The 21,366-nt window shown below is 43.9% G+C and overlaps 1 protein-coding gene across 3 annotated transcripts in view; it reads left to right on the top strand.

Moving 5' to 3' along the window:
• Positions 1-21,366, top strand: part of TAOK3 (TAO kinase 3) — a 200,106-nt gene that overhangs the window by 64,647 nt on the left and 114,093 nt on the right. For all 3 annotated transcript variants that reach the window (XM_051826866.3, XM_051826867.3, XM_051826868.3), the window contains exon 2: positions 9,907-10,008. The gene's annotated coding sequence lies outside the window, so the exon portion shown is untranslated. The remainder of the gene's footprint in view (positions 1-9,906; positions 10,009-21,366) is intronic.

The following is a 21,366-nucleotide window of genomic DNA, read 5'->3' as shown; positions in this document are numbered from 1 at the left end:
GGGACAAGTGTGTGTGTGTGTGTGTGTGAGAGAGAGAGAGAGAGAGGGAGAGAGAGAGAGAGAGAGAAACAGCAAGAATAAAAGGTTTTTAAACTTAGGAACATGCCAAAGTCATACCTTTTCAGAGTTGAAATGGAATTTAGAGATTGTGTTGACCAGCTCCAAGACCAGGAAACTGCTGAGGCTTAGAGAAATTAATAACTTGAAATGAAATGACAAAGCCATTTAGGGACCACTGTGGGACTAGAACCTAGGGTTTGTATCTTCTTGTTGAGAGTTCTTTCCGCTCTACAATGATGCTAACCTACTGGCGAGTGTTCTTTGATTAGGAATTCCCGATGCTGTAATGACCCAAGTTCCAAGTCACTGCTGCCTAGAAGCAACTTAACGTCCTTGAGCCCCTGCCATATACATTCTAAGTCTAAATTCTGATTATACAGAGATGCAGAAAAGTCATAAACCACAGAGTTTAGCAATTAAAATATCCATTCATGTTATTTTGGTACCACCAGATTCTTTTTTCTTTTTTAAAGACTTTCCAGGGGCTGGTGCTGTGGCATAAGCTATAGCCTGGGAAAGCAGTAGGAGATGGTCCTCATCCTTGGGCCCCTGCACCCACATGGAAGACCCAGAAGAAGCTCTAGGCTCCTGGCTTCAGATTGGTCCAGTTGTGGCTGTTAGAACCATCTGGGGAGTGAACCAGCAAATGAAAGACATTCTCTCTCTCTCTCTCTCTAATTTTCCCTTTCAAATAAATTTTTAAAAAAGGACTTTTTATTTCTTATTATTAAAAGATTTATTTTTAATTATTTGAAAGAGTTACAGAGAGTGAAAGAGAGAGAGAGATTTTCTATATGCTGGTTCACTCCCCAAATGGCCACAACAGCCATACTGAAGCCAGGAGCTTCATCTGGGTCTCCCAGGTGGGAGCAGGGGCCCAAGCACTTGGACCATCTTCTGCTACTTTCCCAGAGCATTAGCAGGGAACTAGATTGGAAGTGGAACAACAGGAACTTGAACCGGTGCCCATATGGGATGCCAGTGTTGGCAGTTATCCACTATGTCACAATTTCGGCCTCCCCTGATTATTTTTATTTTATTTAAAATTCAAAGAGAAAGAGCTTTTCTACCTGCTGGTTTACTCTCCAAATTCCAGCAATAGCCAGGGCTTGGCCAGGCTGAAACCAGGAGCCTGAACTCAATCCGTGTCTCCGTGTGGGTGGCCGGGACCCAGCCACTTGAGCTGTCACCTGCTGCCTTATAGGGTGTGCAGTCAGCAGCAAGTTGGAATCTGAAGTGGAGCCTGTACTGGAACACAGGCACTCTTAAATGAAATGTGGGCATCTTGACCACTGCAGCAACTTCTGCCCCCCTCCTTGCGCCCTGCCCAAATTATATTTTTCAGCAATACATTTCCAAAGATGGAAAGATCAGGCCGGCACTGTGGCACAGTGGGTTAAAGCCCCAGCCTGCAGCACCTGAGTCCTGGCTGCTCCACTTCCAATCCAGCTCCCTGCTGGTGCGCCTGGGAAGGCAGCAGAGGATGACCAGGATCCTTGGGCCCCTGTACGCACTTGGGAGACCCAGAGGAAGCTCCTGAGTCCTGGCTTCAGATCGGCTCTGCTCTGGCCATTGCAGCCATTTGGGGAGTGAACCAGCAAATGGGAAACTTCTGTCTCTGTCTCTACCTCTCTGTAACTCTGTTTTTTATATAAATAAAATCTTTAAAAAAAAAGAATTCAAGGATGGAAAGAGTTGGGACTTTTGTTTTTATTTTTAGCAAGGATATAAAGCAAAAACTGGAGTAATCATTAAAAAATATAATCTAAATTTTATTCCTAGTAGTTTTCTTCACTACTGATTTCATTCATTGGACTTATATTAACCTTTTCATCCTGTTGTCTAATTATAGAAATGTAATACTTTACTTAACATTTCTCTAACATTCATGAAGAATTCAACCTTGAGATGTCCCCCTAGGGTTTGGTTCTCAGCCTCCTCTTCTCTCTGCCTGAGCTTTCACACCTGTAATTCCTTCTGGAGCCTCATACGTCCTACCTGTCTCAAACAGATGATTCCCAGGGCTGAGCTAGTGCCAGCATTTCTTCGGAACTCCAGCCACCATTGCTTTCTTCTTGCTGTATGTCTCTACCTGGATGCCCATCTAGCACTTTAAAGTCCTTTTGTGTAGAAAACACTCTTCGTCCTGCTCCCATGAAATCTGTTTCTTGTGAATTCTCTGCTTTTTGTTTACAGAATAGATACATTCCCCTTCACCTGGTGGAGTCTCAGAGCTAATTTTACTCTCCTTTTTCTTCTCTGGGTTGCACAGCCAATCAACCACTGACTCTTCACTGTGCTACTGTCCTGTCTTCCGTGCAACACACAGTATTGTACCTGCCTTCTTTTTTCAAAGTTATTGCCAGGGGCTAGCGCTGTGGCATAATAGGTTAAGCATCCCGCTTATGGCACCAGCCTCCCATATGGACGCCGGTTCAAGTCCTGGCTGCTCCTCTTCTGATCCAGCTCCCTGCTGCTGGCCTGGGAAAGCAGTTGAAGATTTCCTGAGTGCTTGGGCCCTTGCTTCCATGTGGGAGACCTAGAAGAAGCTCCTGGCTTTGGACTGGCCCAGCTGTGGCCATTGTAGCCATTTGGGGAGTAAACCAGCAGATGGAAGACCTTTCTCTGCCTCTCCCTCTCTCTATCTATAACTCTACCTCTAAAGTAAATAAACCATTTATAAAAGAAAAGTTATTGCCAAGTTTTTAGGAGAAGACTATTATTCTTTCTTGTTTTGCAGCCTTAACCTGACCATCCTGCTTAGGTCTCCTTCCATCCCACCTCAATCTTTTTTTTTTTTTTTTTTTTAATTTTTTTGACAGGCAGAGTGGAAAGTGAGAGAGAGAGAGAGAAAGGTCTTCCTTTGCCGTTGGTTCACCCTCCAATGGCTGCCGTGGCCAGCGCACTGCAGCTGGCGCACCGTGCTGATCCGATGGCAGGAGCCAGGTGCTTCTCCTGGTCTCCCATGGTGTGCAGGGCCCAAGGACTTGGGCCATCCTCCACTGCGCTCCTGGACCATAGCAGAGAGCTGGCCTTGAAGAGGGGCAACCAATCCGGTGCCCCAACCGGGGCTAGAACCCAGTATGCCGGCATCGCTAGGTGGAGGATTAGCCTATTGAACTGCGGCGCCGGCCCCACCTCAATCTTTTAAAAACTTTTTAAGTTTTTATTATGAAAATTATGTATGTCCAATGGACTAAATAAAAAAAATAAAAAAAAAAAAAACAGAAAATAGCAGGTGCCAATACCCAAAGAGTCTGTTAACATTTTTGTCTATATTCTTCAGTTCTTTTTCTGTAAGTTGTAGTAGTTTTTTAGATAAAAAAAGTTTCCAGCCCAACTATGTATGACTACCAGACAGCTAAAGTATTATTCTTGAAGTCTGACTCTAATTTAATTATATTTTCATTATCTATATAAAAAAGCTTAAAATCCTTGTGTGGTATTCAAACTTCTTGACCATCTAGACCCAGTAGACTCGCCCACATCTACAGAACAGCCAACCATTGAACCACGTAACTTGCCATTCCCTGTCATGCTGCAACCTCTGAGTCAAATCCACACACCATTTCCTATGAAGACTCTACCTCTTCTCTATGGATTATTCCAAATGTCATCTCTTCCACGGAGTCACAAATCATCTACCCATATGTAGACCCAACCCCCTTAGAGAGTGAGCTTCCACAGTAATTGCGACACTTACTGGTTCTAAATAGTGAGGTTCTGATGAACAGATTATCTCTATTGTAACTTAATTTTTTAAGTTAATTTGAGATGCAGAGATAAAAAGAGAGAGACAGGCTCCTATCCACTGGTTCACTCCCCAAATGCTTATAAGGACTGAGCAGATGTTGGGGGAAGCCTGAATCTAAGAACTCAATACAGACCTATCATGCTGGTGGCAAGAAGCCAGTCATTTGAGCCATCACCACTGCCTGCTATTGGTCCATATTAGCAAAAAGCTGAAATCAGGAGACAAAAGTGGGACTCTAACCCAGACATTGTGATGTGGGATATAGGCATCTTAAATGACATCTAAACTGCTAGACCAAAACGTCCACGCCATGTAGTCCATATTTTTTAACACAGCATTTCTTAACTATAGCACGCATCCCATAAATGCTGGATGAATGAATGAGTAGTTGAATACCGCTTCAGATTCACTGTATCTCTTACTAAATTCACAAGAAGAGTAGTACTCTTTTAAGTTTTAAACAAATTACACTTACGTTGTTATAAGGCAGACGGGGCCAGGACAGGGCCAAGCCTGGAGCCAGGAACACAGTCCAAGTCTTCCACAGAGGTGGCAGAAACTCAACGACCTGAGCTATCACTGCTGCCTGCCAGGGTCTGTGTTAGCAGGAAGCTGGAACTGGGAGCTGGAGCCAGGAATTGACAGTGTGGGAAGCAGACCATCTAAATGCTTAAGCTAAATGCTTGCCCCTGTGGGAATTTTTAAAATAAGGGATATATAATAATAAATATGTATGATCAAGTTTAAGAACCTTCTCTAAGAGTAAATTACTGGCCAGTGCCGCGGCTCACTAGGCTAATCCTCCGCCTGCGGCGCCCGCACTCCGGGTTCTAGTCCCGGTCGGGGCGCCGGATTCTGTCCCAGTTTCTCCTCTTCCAGTCCAGCTCTCTGCTGTGGCCCAGGAAGACAGTGGAGGATGGCCTGAGTGCTTGGGCCCTGCACCCGCATGGGAGACCAGGAGGAAGCACCTGGCTCCTGGCTTCGATCAACGCAGCATGCTGGCCGCAATGTGCCGGCCATAGCAGCCACTTTGGGGGTGAACCAACGGAAAAAGGAAGACCTTTCTCTCTCTCTCTCTCTCTCTCTCTAACTTTGCCTGTCAAAGAAAAAAAAGAGTAAATTACCATCATGTAATACATTTCATATCATATATTTGGTACATATCATTAACTCACAGTGCAAAATGATGGCTTCAAGAGGGTGGTCAGGGGCAGGTGTTGGACATAACACCTAAGATGCTGCTTGGTCCTCTGTATCCCATATCAGAGGGCTGGGATTTCAGACCTGCCTCTGCTCCCAATTCCAGTACTCCTGCTAATGTGCACACTGGTAGGTAGCAGATCATAGCCCAAGTGTTTGGGTATCTATCACCCATGGGGAACCTCAGATTATGTTCCTGTCTCCTCACATTGGCTGGCCCAGTCCTGGTTGTTGCAGGCATTGGGGGAGTGAACCAGTGGATGGGAAATCTCTTTATCTGTAACCTGCTGTAATGCCCTCTACCTATTTTCAGTAAAGACTTATTTATTTATGTATTTGCAAGGCAGAGTGACAGAGAGCGAGAAACAGAAATTTTCCATCTACTGATTCACTCCCTAAATACCCACAACAGTCAGGGCTGGACCAGGCCAAAGCCAGGAGCCAAGAGCTCCATCCAGGTCTCCCTCATGAGTGGCAGGGACCTGAGTACTTGGATCATCATCTGCTGCCTCCAAGGTACATTAGCAGGAAACTGGATTGGGAGCAGAAGAGCAGGAGCTTGAACCAGTCTCTCCAGTATGGGATGTGGACATATCAAACAGCAGCTTAAATTTCCATGCCACAATATCCGCCCCTCCTACCTATTTTAGTGTGATAATTTTGTATTCTTCTTCTTAAAGAGGTCCCCAAATTTGTTTACTCTTCACTTCCCCTAAGACCTGAATCCAACATATATATTTAAGTGTTATAAGATATTTGGGACAAGTAATGCCATGAAAATTCAATCCTTTATTAAATTAAAATTTTCTTGATTATCCTCCAAAATATTAAAAAAAAACACTTTGGCATTTTCAAATTTGGTATTTTAGGAAAACTTTTTGGTATTTTTAAGTCTCATTTAGGCAACATGGTTCAGAAAAGTTTCCTGGAATGGAAAATCAGAAGTCGTGGATTCTTTTTTTTTTTTTTTTTTTTTTAAGATATATTTATTTATTTGAAAGGCAGCATTAGATGGGGCTGGTGGGAGAGAGAGAGGGAGGGAGGGAGGGGAAGAGAGAGAGAGACTGACTGACTCTTCCATCTGCTGATTCACTCCCTGAATGGCCCCAAGTCTGGGGCTGGGCCAGGCTAGAGCCAGGAGCCAGGAACCAGGAACTCCATCTGGGTGATATCTTCCTCTGGTTTCTTAGGCACATTATCAGGGAGTTGGACCTTAACCTGCTGAACCTGAACACTAGCCTGGAGAAGTCCTGGATTTTAATTTGGAAAAACACTACTATATAGGTGTGATGTGACACTTAACTTTTCTGAGATTCAGTGTTGAAACAGAAATGAAATTAAATGAAAAAGGAGTTGAAATAGCTGATTTTTAAAAAGATTTTATTTATTTATTTATTTATTTGAGAGGTAAAGTTACAGATGAGAGAGAGAGAGAGAGAGAGACAAAGAAAAAGGTCTTCTATCCTCTGGTTCACTCCCTAGATAGCCACAATAGCCGGAGCTGAGCTGATCCGAAGCCAGGAGCCAGGAGCTTCTTCTGGATCTCCCACATGAATGCAGGGGCCCAAGCACTTGAGCCATCTTCCACTGCTTTCCCAGGCCATAAGCAGAGAGCTGGATTGGAAGAGCAGCAGCCAATACTCAAACCAGTGCCCATAGGGATGCCAACACAGCAGGTGGAGGCTTAGCCTACTGTGCCACAGTGCTGGCCCCTAAATACTAAATATCTGATCTTTAAAATTCTTTCCAGTACAAAATGTCTTGATTTGGCCAGTGCCAAACCCAAGATTACTTGGGTAATCTTCCACCTGCGACGCCGGCACCCTGGGTTCTAGTCCTGGTTGGGGCGCCGGATTCTGTCCCAGTTGCTCCACTTCCAGGCCAGCTCTCTGCTCCTACTGGCCGAGGAGTGCAGTGGAGGATGGCCCAAGTGCTTGGGCCCTGCACCCGCATGGGAGACCAGGAGGAAGCACCTGGCTCCTGGCTTCAGATCGGCACAGCGCCAGCCATAGCAGCCATTTGGGGGGTGAACCAACGGAAGGCAGACCTTTCTCTCTTTCTCTCTGTCTCTTTCTCACTGTCTAACTCTGCCTGTCCAAAAAAGAAAAAGGTCTTGATTCTTATTTCCCTTTTTGTGCAGAAATATTGTGGAGTTTTCAAGTTAGCTGGATCCTAGTTTATTGTTGAAGAAGTGTGATTAAAACATTGAAAGGCAACTAAGATCTTCCATGAATCATCTTTCTGGAAAGATTTTGGAGAAAGGGCAATTATGAAAAATGTTTATATTTCTAGTGTTTATCATGTGTTCTTTCTTATATTAAGAATGCATGAAAAATAGTTTTCTTATTTATTATCTTTGGAAGGTTTCCATTTCTTAGAATAAAGAGTGAAGAGAGTTATTTCCATTTCATGTCTCTGATGAAATCTACTCTAAGCTGACTGGATTGTTTAGCTACCCCAAGGGCCCAAGACCTGAAATACTACATTCTTGGCACACTTCTAAGTTCTCACTATAAATGTAATGCCTGAGGTTGCAGGAGGTCAAGGATGAGGAAACCAATAATTTTATGCAAATTATCTCATATTTAGTTAATTGTAAAAATGCTATCCTGTCAGAAGGAAAAATATCCTTGTTTATGTTTTGGAGGAAGGATGAATTTGAATGATCTTTTATTTTTAATTTGTGGGGCTAGTACTCTGGCTCAGCTTAAGCCATTGCTACCATTTGGGGAGTGAACCAGCAGACGGAAGATATCTCTCTCTCCCCTCCCCTCTCCTCCCCTCTTCTCCCCTTCTCTCTCTCTCTAACTCTACCTTTCAAATAAATAAATTTTTAAAAATGAAAAAAGATGAATTCCAGAAAACATAGAATAGATGCCAAAAGAGTAGAAGCAGAGGAGAGAGAAAATGCCACACGAATGGAATGTGAAAAACAGATGAAAAAAAAATATTGAAGCAAAATTGGGGGTAGATCGAACGTAAGGGACAAGGAAAAGAGAGAGGTCAAGGCCAGTGCAAGGTGTATCTGAGCCTTTTAGGAAAGAACCTAACAGATACTCGAGAAAAGGGTGTAGAGGTCAGGCCTGTCTTGGGACGTACTATTGTTTGAAACCATTAAACGGCCAGGCATCAAGACTAGCCCCTTGCTATCACACAGAGAACTTGGCAGATCTCGAAGAGCACATTCATTTAGGGAACAGAGAGAAGGGACAGACTATAGCAGAAACGGTTTGGGAAAACAGGAGAAGACAGTTTCATGGAATCCAGGAGGCTTTTATGAAGAAAAGAAGGGGGGTAATGAAAAGGAAGAAAACGGAAAACATTCTTTAGGCTTGATCGATGAAGTGCAGGAGTACAGACTTCAGTCTCAACAGCACTATACTATTCTAGCAGAAACATAACCATACAGAAATATGTAAGAGTCAGTGACTTCCGGCTCTTCCTTAAAATAAACATTGAGCAGTCGCTAAAATGATCTTTGTGAGCAGTGTTTGGTGACATGGTGTAATGGTCATCTTGCACAGTTAGGTAGAAGACGTGAACTATGCAATTTTATGGGTAATATGATCACAGCTACACAACAAAATTACTATGGGCATGAAGAAATAAATGGATGCATGAACAAAACTATGTCAGATTATTAATGGAGTATTTCCCAGGTAGGATTTTGGATTGCTTAAAAGTAATAGTATGTATTTCCCAGGTTTTCCACATTGGGTATTAATTCTTTATTAGATAATTTGAAAATAGTCATTACCTCAGAAATATGGGAGATGGGTTATAGGTGAGCCCAGGAACTAGATGGCAGGTGAATCCATGTAAAACTCCATGCCAAATGGAATAGCAATTCAAAATATAAGCCTTCCTGACAGAGAATCAGTAGTATGATCACACACTGGCCAAATTAGTCCTGTCTACTGGTAGCCTCTATTAAATTACCTGGACATGAGCAAACCAGTGGAAGCCTCAGTATAGATTTTTTTTTAAGGTTTATTTATTTATTTGAAAAGCAGAGTTATAGAAAGGAAGTAGCAGGGAGAGAGAGAGAGAATCTTCCATCCACTGGTTCACTACTCAGAAGGCCACAGTGGCTGCAGCTGGGCCAATCCAAAGTCAGGAGCCAGGAGCTTCTTCTGGGTCTCCACATGGATGCAGGGGCCTAAGGACTTGGACCATCCTCCGCTGCTTTCCTGGGCACATTAGCAGGGAGCTGGGTTGGAAAAGGAGCAGCCAGGGCTCAAACTGGCGCCTGCATGGGATGATGGCACTGTAGGCAGCAGCTTTACCCACTGCACCCCAGAGATTCTGAAGTCTAATGACACATTGGTTTTCCTGGTATTCCTTGTGAAAAGGTATCTGTGTCTCTGTTGTGAAGATCTTACTTTTTAAATTTATCATCCACATACAGATCGAGATAACATTTTAACTTTGTAATATTACATTTAAAAATAGTTAGAGATACCATATTAGAAATTCTTTTTTTTAAAAAAAGGCTTATTTATGCATTTATTTATTTGAAAGGCAGAATGACAGAGGGAGGAAGAGAGAGAGTAAGAAAGAGAAAGAGAGAGAGAGAGAGAGATCTTCCGTCTACTGGTTCACTCCCTAAATACCTACAGCAACCAGGGCTTACCCAGGCCAAAGCCAAGAGACAGGAACTCCATCCAGGTCTCCCAGATGGGTGGCAGAGACCCAGATACTGCGCCATCATCTGCTTCTTCCTGGGTGTGTTAGAAGGAAACTGGATTGGCATCTGTCCCAGGCGCTCTGATAGGAGAGGCAGGCATCCCATGCATTGGCTTAACCTTCGGGACCATGCTGCCCACGCCAGCAATTCTCACTTCTTTAATTTTGCTCCTAAAAGTGTGTATTTTAATCTGCTTTTTCTACAGGCACACCATAAATACAAGAGACTGAAGTTATAAAGGAGAAAAAAAGATTACTGCTAAAATGAATCTGAGCAATCCAGTGCGTTTTCTGCCACACACAAAAAGGTATTGTCCAGAGTTCTGTGACGTAGCTGTCTCTTAAATATGGGAATAAGTTGTGTTTTCTGGTTTTAGATCATGTATTTTTCTTATTTTATAAGAAAACTAAAAGAGAGTGTTAAGATGTTTATAATAAAGTTAGAATAAAATTTTTCATAGAAGATTTTTGAGTTTTAAATTATTTCCTTGTCTGTTTTCCCTGTTCTTCATTACAGCTTATACTAGGGAGAATTACTAGGTTAAAAGAATTGAGCCTATTTAAGTTTCTTGATTCCTATTATCAAATTATTTTCTGGAAATATGCATATTGCCATTTTTTGTTACAGTACTTTTTAATTGTATTTTGAACTACATAAAAGTTTCATATCACTTTTCCTCTAATTACATAAGTCATAGGTCTTTCAAAAAGTTTTAGAAAATATAGATAAACAAAAAAAAAAGGAAATAAAAAATCACCTGAAATCCCAGCCACTGCTGTAGCCAAAACCCAAGCTGCAGAGAAATCCAGACTTGTCAGTTACAGAAGCCTCCACCCCGCCTCTGTGCCCCACCTACTACTGAGGCCCCACCTCTTCTGCTAAAACAAAACAAACATGAAAAGGAAACTGCCTTGCATGATCTCCCAGAAAATGTTACTGGGCCAAAGACCATACCCATGGAACTCTTCCAGGAATGCATAGAAATGACTGCTCCCTATGCTGTCGCTCCCTCCCCACATGTATCCTTTGTGTGTTATTTTGCCAACTGGTGGGTAAAATGAAGTGATACATTATTTTAATTTTTGCTTCTTTGATTACTGGGGAAGTTATATGTACTTCATATCATTAACAGCCCCTATTTCTTAAATTATCTGTTCTTTCTTTTTTCAATTTGTGGGTAAACAAGTATACTTATATGAATGTGTTTGCCTTTCTGATAGGAAGAGTAACTTTTAACTGATACAAACTTTACAATGATTTCCCCTGATTTGTCTTTCTAAAACAACCCTCATGAATAATTTCCAAACAATAATCTGAACATTTAAAGAGTAGAATGTTTTAACTTGTCAACCCGTGTATCTGTGATACCATCACCATGATGTAGATAACATGTGTAAACATATCCGTTGCTTCCAAAAGCTTCCTCAGGCCCTTTGTGTTTTGTTACTTTAAGATTTTGATTTGTGATTGGAGGCTTGGAGCTTCTTTCTTCTGTGTGTTTGTATGAAATACACTAGATTATCTCATTCTCCTTTTTAATCTCTCCTTCTCACCCTTACCCTGTCCCCAGGCATCCAGTGATGTCTTGTCACTTCATTTTCATTTTCCAGAATTTTAAAAGTATCCACTCCTTTTGCCTGTCACTCAGCATCCTTATGTTGAAATCCATCCATGTGGCAGCCTGCGGAGTCCCATTGCACATGTTCCACAGCTTGTTTATCTGTTCATTTGTTGATGGACATTTGGGTGGCCTCCAGTTTGGGCTATCAGACGTGAAGCTGCTGTGTACATTGTACACAGGGCCTTATGTGGACATGCACTTTTATTTTTCTTGGGTGACTACCTAGGAGTGGGATGACTACATCCTATTTTAGGTATATGTTTAAATTTTAGGCCAGTGCCGCGGCTCACTAGGCTAATCCTCCGCCTTGCGGCGCCGGCACACCGGGTTCTAGTCCCGGTCAGGGCACCGGATTCTGTCCCGGTTGCCCCTCTTCCAGGCCAGCTCTCTGCTGTGGCCCGGGAGTGCAGTGGAGGATGGCCCAGGTACTTGGGCCCTGCACCCCATGGGAGACCAGGAGAAGTACCTGGCTCCTGCCATCGCATCAGTGTGGTGTGCTGGCTGCAGCGCGCCGGCCACGGCAGCCATTGGAGGATGAACCAATGGTAAAGGAAGACCTTTCTCTCTGTCTCTCTCTCTCACTGTCCACTCTGCCTGTCAAAAAAAAAAAAAAAAAATTTTTTTTTAAAGAAGCTGCCAACTCATTTTTGCAAGGTGTCTTTGCCATTTTATGTCCCTGCCTGCAGTCATGAGAGATCCAGTAGCTCTCATCTTCACCAACACCTGGCATGGTTCGGTTATTTTTGCCAGCCATGCTAGGGAGTGTGCAGTTGTATCTCATTGTGGTTTCGGTATGCTTCCCCTTAATAAGTGGTGACATTAAGCATCTTTTGCCATCCATATAGCTTTCTTGGTGAAGTGCCTATTCAAAATTTTTGCCCATTTAAAAGATTGGGTGGTTTGTTCTTATTATTGAATTTCAAGGATTTCTTTATTTCTAGAAACAAATCTACTAGGAGACGTATGTTTTGGAGAGGTTTTCTTCCAATATGTTGATTGTTTTTTCATTCGCTTAAGTATCTTTCAAAAATTATGTAGTTTTAAATTTTGATGAAGTATATCAATTTTTCCCTGTATGGGTTGTGCTTTTGTTTTTCTGTCTATGAGATTTTTAATTACGTTCTTCTTGTGTTTTCTTCTGCAACTTTTATAGTTGTAGACTTTACATTTAGTTATATAGTCCATTTGGATTTAATTTTGTGTATACTGTCCCTGAGGAAAAATTTTTTTTTGCATTTTCGTGTGTAATTTTCCTGGCATTATCTGTTGAAGACATTCCTTTATCTGTGGAATTGCCTTTGCACTTTTATCAAAACTCTGTTGTTCATAAATGTATGGATCTTCTGGGCTCCCTGTTCTGTTGCATTGATCAGTTTGTCTATCTGTACATCAGTATAACCCTGTCTTGAAAACGGTACCTTCTGAATAAAGTTTGAAATGAAGTTGGATTAGCCCTCTGTCTTTGTCCTCTTCTCAAAGTTTTTTGGTTAAGTCCTTTGCATTTTCATGATTTAAAAAAAAATTTAATTGTATGATGTTTTGAAGTATTTATGCCTTTTGAAAATGGCTAAATCTAGCTAATTCACAAGTGCATTACCTCAGGAAGTTATCATTTTTATTTTGAGAGCACTTAACATTCATGTTTTTTACATCTTTCATGAACATCATTCACAATAGAGAATCAGTTTCTCAATTTCTGTTTCTAAAGAAAACTCCACGTTGGGTCTTCTGTCTACATGAATGGTATATCTCTTCATTGTGTCTTTAATTTCTTTCAGATTTATCCCCAAGTTATTGCATATTATGGGTGATATTTTAAGTTTTTAATTTTAAGTTTTTAATTTCCTTTTGTACATATATATACAAATACAGTTATATTTTATATATTGTCCTTATATTCTATAACTTTAATAAATACATTTGTAAGTTCTAGTAGTTTTCTGTTAGAGGTCGTTGTATTTTCTACATAAATGACTATGCTTGTTAACAAAACTAATCTTGCTTCTTCCTTGCCAGTCTTGATTGTATTTTTCCTTTTTCTCTTGTCTTGTACTTATTCAACATCCAGCACGATGTTGAACAGAAGTGTTGAAAGTGAACCTTGCCAGCGCCGTGGCTTAATAGGCTAATCTTCCACCTGCGGCGCTGGCACCCCGTGTTCTAGTCCCGGTCGGGGCGCCGGATTCTGTCCCAGTTTCTCCTCTTCCAGGCCAGCTCTCTGCTATGGCCCGGGAGTGCAGTAGAGGATGGCCCAAGTGCTTGGGCCCTGCACCCGCATGGGAGACCAGGAAAAGCACCTGGCTCCTGGCTTCGGATCAGTGCAATGCGCCGGCCGCAGCGCGCCGGCTGCGGCGGCCATTGGAGGGTGAACCAACAGCAAAAAAGGAAGACCTTTCTCTCTGTCTCTCTCTCTCACTGTCCACTCTGCCTGTCAAAAATAAAAAAAATTAAAAAAAAAAAAAAGTGAACCTCCATGCTTCATTCCTGATCTTTGGAGAAAAGCATTTAGTCTTCTGCCATTACATTTGACAATAGGTACCGAAGTTTCATAAGTGGCTTTTTTTTTTTTTTTTTGACAGGCAGAGTTAGAGAGAGAGAGAAAGGTCTTCCTTTCCCGTTGGTTCACCCCCCAAATGGCTGCTACGGCCGGCGCGTTGCAGCCGGCGCAGATCCTAAGCCAGGAACCAGGTGCTTCCTCCTGGTCTCCCATGCAGGTGCAGGGCCCAAGCACCTGGGCCATCCTCCACTGCCCTCGTGGACCACAGCAGAGAGCTGGACTGGAAGAGGAGCAACCGGGACAGAATCCGGCGCCCCAACCAGGACTAAAACCTGGGGTGCCAGCGCCGCAGGCGGAGGATTAGCCTAGTGAGCCGCGGTGCTGGCCCATAAGTGCCTTTTATCAGGTTGAAGATGTTACCTTCTGTTCTTAGTTTCCTTAAAGTTTGTTTTTTTCAGTCAGGGAGGAATATTGTATTTTGTCAAATGCTTTGTCTGCATCTGTAGAGACGATTATTTGTCTTTTTGTTTTCACATTATTGATATGGTGAATCACATTGATTTTTGAATGTTAAACCAACCTTGCATTCCTGGGAAAAACCATTTAATCATGATATATTATCCCTTTTTTTTCTAAGATGTATTTATTTATTTGAAAGTCAGAGTAACACATGGGGCTGGGGGAGGAGGGAGGCGGGGGCTTCCATCTGCTGGTTCACTCTGCAGCTGGCCACAACGGCCGGCGCTGTGCCTTTCTGCAGCCAGGAGCCAGGAGCTCCATATGGGATGCTGGCTCTGCAGGCACTGGCTTTACTCCCTACGCCAAAGCGCCAGCCCCACCCCTTTTTAAACATAGAACAATGAACACCTTTTTTACATGATGAAGAGCTTACTTGCCTTTCCAGGCCTTGATTTTCCACAGATAGAACTCTAGCTCCTTGCCTTCTAGTACCCAACCATCTGCTCGGCCACCCTGCCCAGGTCTTGATGCAATGCCCTGTTGGAACTGCCCCTCCAGAGGCATTCTTTCTCCTTTCTTTCTTTCTTTTTTTTTAATTTATTTATTTTACTTGAAAGTCACAGTTACACACACATACACACACACAGAGAGAGAGAGAGAGAGAGGTCCTGCATCCACTGATTCACTCCCTAGATGGCCACACCGGCCGGAGCTGCGCTGATCTGAAACCAGGAGCCAGGAGCTTCTTCCAGGTCTCCCACGTGGGTGCAGGGGCCCAAGCACTTGGCCATCTTCTGCTGCTTTCCCAGGCCACAGCAGAGAGCTGAATAGGAGCAGAACAGCTGGGTTTTGAACTGGTGCGCACATGGAATGCAGGCACTGCAGGCGGCGGCCTTACCCGCTATGCCACAGCACCGGCCCCTCTTTTTCCTTTCATCATATTTCCTCTGGATTTTCTTTGATCAGCTTTCCTTAAAATCTCTTCCTCCTCAGGAGTCAGCTTGGCCCCCTGCCTGTGGCCCAGGGGCCTGTGCAGAGTGGGGGTCTCCACTGTGGGTTCGCGTGCTGGTCTGTCTGTAAGCACCGTGTGGACCAGCTCTTTACTGGAGGTGTTGTAGACAGCATAGATGATCCCTGTTTTGCGGGTACAGCGCTCAGAGCCCCAGGAAAGTTCCCCACGGCCAGGCCCAGGGCACCCACACTGTGCCTGCTCCGGGCGGATCTCAGCATTGGCAACCAGTAGGCCCTGCTCATCAGTCCGCGTTTTAGGGCAGGCCTCGCTTTTGCTCAGAGTCTTGCAGCGCATGTACCAGTTGACCCAGAGATGCCCTTTGCTCTGTGGTGCTGGCTGCAAAGAGAAACCGCAAAGGGTCACGGTCTGATTTCATCCTTTTTATAGTATTGACTTTGGTTTCTTAAAATTCTTACAAATCAAAACATCTTGGGGCTGACATCGTGGCACAGTGGGCTAAAACCTCTGCCTGCAGTGCTAGCATCCCATATGGGCACTGGCTCAAGTCCCAGTTGCACCACTTCTGATCCAGCTCCCTGCTAAAGTACAGCATCAATTCCATACAGCTCTTTCAGGAAACAAAAAACAAGAAATAGCTCATGCTGTAAAGCTTACGTTACTCTGACACCAAAACTAAAACAAAACAAAACAAAATTGTGAGAAATGAAGCAGACCAAAAGCTTACGTAATTATAGATGTATGGATTGTACATTTAAATTTTAAATATTTATTTATTTAAAAGGAAGAGTTAGAGGGAGATCACTCATTCACTGGTTTACTCCCCAAACGGCTGCAACAGCTGGAATTAGGCCAAAACTGGGAGCCAGGAGCTTCTTCTGGACCTCCCACCTGGGTGGCAGGGCCCTGAATACTTGGGCCATCTTCTGCTGCCTTCACAGGTTCATTACAGAAAGCTGAGTCCGGAGTGGTGTATCTGAGACTTCAGCCAGCACTCTGATGTGAGGTGCAGGTTTCACAGATGACAGCCTAGCCTGCTGTCTGCCACAGTGTGGGCCCAGGTGTGCATTTCTCTTACACGGTTGGTGGAATGCACCAGAGAGGCTGCTGGATCTCGGGAATTGTCTTCATGGGAAGATTTAAATTACCAGTTCAGTTGCTTGAATAGATATGGGGCTACTCCAACCATGTCTTATAGAATAAACTGTGATGGTTTGTTTCTTTCAATTTGTCCATTTCATCTCAATTTATTTGCATTTTATTGCTCATAATAGTCCCTGATTATCCTGATATCTGTGGACTGTGTAGGGGTATCATCTCTCTCATTCCTGATACTGCTAATTTGTGCCTTCTCTTGTCTTTTTTTCCCCCATCAGCCTGCTAACCTCTTAAGGTTTATAAATTTAATTTTTTTCTATGCTTTATTTTTTTTTTCTTTTGTTTTTCTGATTACTGTGTCTGGTTTTTGCTTTAATCTGCATTTTTAATTACTCTAGTTACATTTTGGGTTTAGTGCCCTTTTTTCCCAGTTTTCTTTTCCTTTTTTTTTTTTTCGTCTGTTTGTTTATTTGTGGCTCAATCAGAGGTCACTGAGTTGAGACCTTTCTTGTCTTCAAACTCTAGCAATTTAGCGCCATAGATTCCCCTGTGAGGACTTCTTCAACAGCCATCCACAAATTTTAATATATTCTGTTTTCACTTTCTTTTTTTTTTTTTTTAAAGATTTATTTATTTATTTGAAAGTCAGAGTTACACAGAGAGAGGAGAGACAAAGAGAGAGAAGTCTTCCATCCGATGGTTCACTCCCCAGATGGCTCAACGGCCGGAGCTGTGCCAATCCGAAGCCAGGAGTCAGGATCTTCTTCCCGGTCTCCCACATGGGTGCAGGGGCCCAGGGACTTGGGCCATCTTCTACTGCTATCCCAGACCACAGCAGAGAGCTGGATCAGAAGTGGAGCAGCCGGATCTAGAACCAGCGCCCATATGGGATACCTGCGCTTCAGACCAGGACGTTAACCCTGTGCGCCACAGCACTGGCCCCGCTTTCACTTTCATTCAGATAAAAAAATTTTCTAATTGCTCTTTTATTCTCAACCCACAGGTTATTTAAAAATCTGTCACTTAGGCGGGCGTCACGGCTCACTAGGCTAATCCTCCGCCTTGCAGCGCCGGCACACCAGGTTCTAGTCCCGGTCGGGGCGCTGGATTCTATCCTGGTTGCCCCTCTTCCAGGCCAGCTCTCTGCTGTGGCCAGGGAGTGCAGTGGAGGATGGCCCAGGTGCTTGGGCCCTGCACCCCATGGGAGACCAGGAGAAGTACCTGGCTCCTGCCATCGGATCAGCGCGGTGTGCTGGCCGCAGTGCGCCAGCCGCGGCGGCTATTGGAGGGTGAACCAACGGCAAAGGAAGACCTTTCTCTCTGTCTCTCTCTCTCTCACTGTCCACTCTGCCTGTAAAACAAAACAAAACAAAACAAAAATCTGTCACTTAACTTCCATATATTTGAGATGTGTGTGTATATGTATGTGTGTGTATATATATTTGGGTATATCTGCCTATTGATATCTAATTCCATTGTACTCACAGAATACACTTAGAATGACTTAACACCCTTTAATTTATTGAGTCTTGTTTTATGGCCCAGAATGTGATGTTCTGTGTGCACATGAAAAGGATTTTGCTCTTGTTGGGGAGAGGTGCTATGTAAATGTCAACTAACCAAGTTGTTTGATAGTATTGTTTACATATGCTGTACCTTACAGATTTCCTGCTGTCTTGTTCTATAGATTTTTTTTTTTTAGTAAGATGTATGTATGTATTTAGTTGAAAGGCAGAGGACAGAGCTTCCCTCTGCTGGTTCACACCCCAAATGCCTAGAACAAGTAGGGCTGGGCCAGGCTGAAGCCAGGAGCCCTGAACTCTGAGTCTCCCACATGAGTGGCCGGGACCCAAGTACTTGGGCCATCATCTCATGCCTCCCAGAAGCATTAACTAGAAGTAGATCAGAAGTGGAGGTGGGTCTCAATCCTAGGCACTCCGATACGGGTTGCAGGTTTAACCCACTACCCTGTAATACCTACCCCATTTGATCAATTATTAGAAGGATGTTGAACTCTTCCATTATAATAGTTTATTTGTCTATTTCTCCCTGCAGTTCAATTAGTTTTGAACCATGTATTTTATTCTATTTATTTGTTTTTTAAATATTTTATTTATGGGGCCAGTGCTGTGGCATAGCGGATAAAGCCACCACCTGCAGTGCTGGCATCCCATATGAGTGCCAGTTTGAATCCCAGCTGCTCCACTTCCTACCCCCTTCTCTGTTATGGCCTGGGAAAGCAGTAGAAGATGGCCCAAGTCCTTGGGCTCCTGCACCCGTGTGGGAGACCCAGAGGAAGTTCCTGGCTCCTGACTCCTGGCCTCAGATCAGTGCAGCTCCAGCCATTGGGGCCAACTGGGAGTGAACCAGCAGATGGAAGACGTCTCTCTCTCTCTCTCTCTCTCTCTAATTCTTCCAAATAAATAAATAAATCTTTAAAAAAATTTTATTTATTTGAGAGATAGAGTTACAGACAATGAGAGAGACAGAGAGAAAGATCTTCCATCTGCCAGTTCATTCCCCAAATGGCCACAATGGCTAGAACTTAGCCGTTCTGAAGCCAGAAACCATGAGTTTCCTCCGGGTCTCCCATGCGGGTGCAGGGGCCCGAGCACTTCAGCCATCTTCTGCTGCTTTCCCAGGCACATTAGCAGGGAGCGGGATTGGAAGTGGAGCAGCTGGGACTCAAACGGGCGCCCACATGGGATGCTGGTGCTGCAGGTGGTGGCTTAACCTTCTATGTCACAGCACCAACCCTAAGAAATTTAAATAATGAAGAAAATGTTACATATTTAACCAAATAGTTGCCCATCGGGATGCTTTTCATCCTTTTGTGTGTTTCTACATTTCCATCTCGTATGATTTTCTGTCTGAAGAACTTTCTTTAGCATTTCCTGTATGTCCAGTGGCCAGGTCATGAATTCCTTCAGCTTTTGAATGACTTAAAGCCTTTATTCTGCTTTCATTTTTTCAAAGATATTTTCATTGAGTGTAGTTTTTGGTTTAATGGTTTTTTTCTTCTATACTTTAAAAAGGCTGCTCTACTGTTCTCACACTTCTGGTACTTACAGGGAAGAATGTGCTGCCAGTGTTGTCCTGTGCCTGCCTACATAGCTTATCTTTGTTTTCTGGTTCCTTTTATGGGCTGCTTTTTGCAAATTTTAGAAGTTTGAGCGATTTATTACAATGTGATTTAGTGAATTTTTCATCATGTTTTTTGTGCTTGAGGTTCATAGACCTTCTTGAATCTGTGGATTTATAATTATCATCATATTTGTAGATTTTTTCCCACTGTTATTTCTTCAGCTATTTTTTTGTTAAAGATTTTATTTATTTGAGAAGTAGAGTTACAGACAGTGAGAGGGAGAGACAGAGAGAAAGGTCTTCCATCCGCTGGTTCACTCCCAAATGGCCGCTACGGCCAGAGCTGAGCCAATCCGAAGCCAGAAGCCAGGAGCTTTTTCCAGGTCTCCCATGCAGGTGCAGGGGCCCAAGCACTTGGGTCGTTTTCTACTGCTTTCCCAGGCCACAGCAGAGAGCTGGATTGGAAGAGGAGCAGCTGGGACTAGACCCAGCGCCCATATTGGATGCTGGCACCGCAGGCGAAAGATTAACCTGTACCACAGCACCATCCCCTAGTATTGCTTTTAAAATTTGTTAGAGGAGTGGATCATGGGTAGTGCCACAGATAGCTTAGGACACCCACATCCTATATTGTTGTGCCTGGTTCAAGTTCCCCTGTTCTGTGCTTCAGGTACAGCTTCCTGCTAATGTACGTGGTGGGCAGCAAATGGTGGCCCCAGTGCTTGGTCCCTGCCACCCACATGGAAGACAGATGGAGTTACTGGCTGTTGGATTCAGCCTGACCCAGCCGTAGATGTTGCAGGCATTTTCAGAAAGAAACAGTAGATGGAAGATTCTCTCTCTCTCTCTCTCTCTCTCTCTTTCTCTTTCTCTCTCTCTCTCTCTCTCTCTCACACACACACACTGTCACGCTGCCTTTCAAATAAATTAATTAATCTTTTTTTTTTTTTTTGACAGGCAGAGTGGACAGTGAGAGAGAGAGAGACAGAGAAAGGTCTTCCTTTGCCGTTGGCTCACCCTCCAATGGCCGCCGCGGCCGGCGCGCTGTGGCCGGCGCACCGCGCTGATCCGATGGCAGGAGCCAGGAGCCAGGTGCTTTTCCTGGTCTCCCATGGGGTGCAGGGCCCAAGCACCTGGGCCATCCTCCACTGCACTCCCTGGCCACAGCAGAGGGCTGGCCTGGAAGAGGGGCAACCGGGACAGAATCCGGCGCCCCGACCGGGACTAGAACCCGGTGTGCCGGCGCTGCTAGGCGGAGGATTAGCCTAGTGAGCCGCGGCGCCGGCCCTAATTAATCTTTTTAAAAAAATAAAATAAAATGTTACATATCACAGGTCAGCATTTAGTCTAGACGGGATTATTTCCTGCTCTTGAGGTTGAGACCGGAATAATCTAAGCAATGTCCTGTGAATGATGAGATTTCCTATTCTGCCTGCTAGGAGCAAGTGCTGTTTACAGCCTTTGGTGAACTGTGGATTCTGTTTTCTTTATTCTGTTCAGATTGCTTGTTCCCCAACCTGGGATAGTGTTCTCACATGCGTGCATGAGTCAGTACTCAGCTGAAGGCTTGAGCCCTCTGCAGATCCCCTTAGCCTCTCTCTGTGCCGCTCTATTCTACTTGGTCTTCCACCCCGCAAACTCCAGTCACCCTGGTCGCCCCGCACTCTCATCTTTGTCTCCAACTCTAATCATGCCCCGGGCTCCTATCAGATTCCCCCTTTCTGTACAGTCGCCTGGAAAACTCCTCCAGTGCATTAAGCTGGGACAATTAAGGCATTAAGCCAGGACAGTTCATTGCGTCTCTTCTATCAGAGACCACTGTCTTTCATTACCTAATAGCCATTGTCTTGAAATGCCGTCATCCATAATTTTTATTTGGTGTTTTAGTTGTTTCCAGTGGCAGACAATAATCTACTATCAGTTACTCCATCTTGGC

Source organism: Oryctolagus cuniculus, chromosome 21 (genome assembly GCF_051225735.1).
Source record: "Oryctolagus cuniculus isolate XC-2025 breed Fujian yellow rabbit chromosome 21, ASM5122573v1, whole genome shotgun sequence".
NCBI classification, from domain to species: domain Eukaryota; kingdom Metazoa; phylum Chordata; class Mammalia; order Lagomorpha; family Leporidae; genus Oryctolagus; species Oryctolagus cuniculus.
This window is presented reverse-complemented; position numbering and strand designations above follow the sequence as displayed.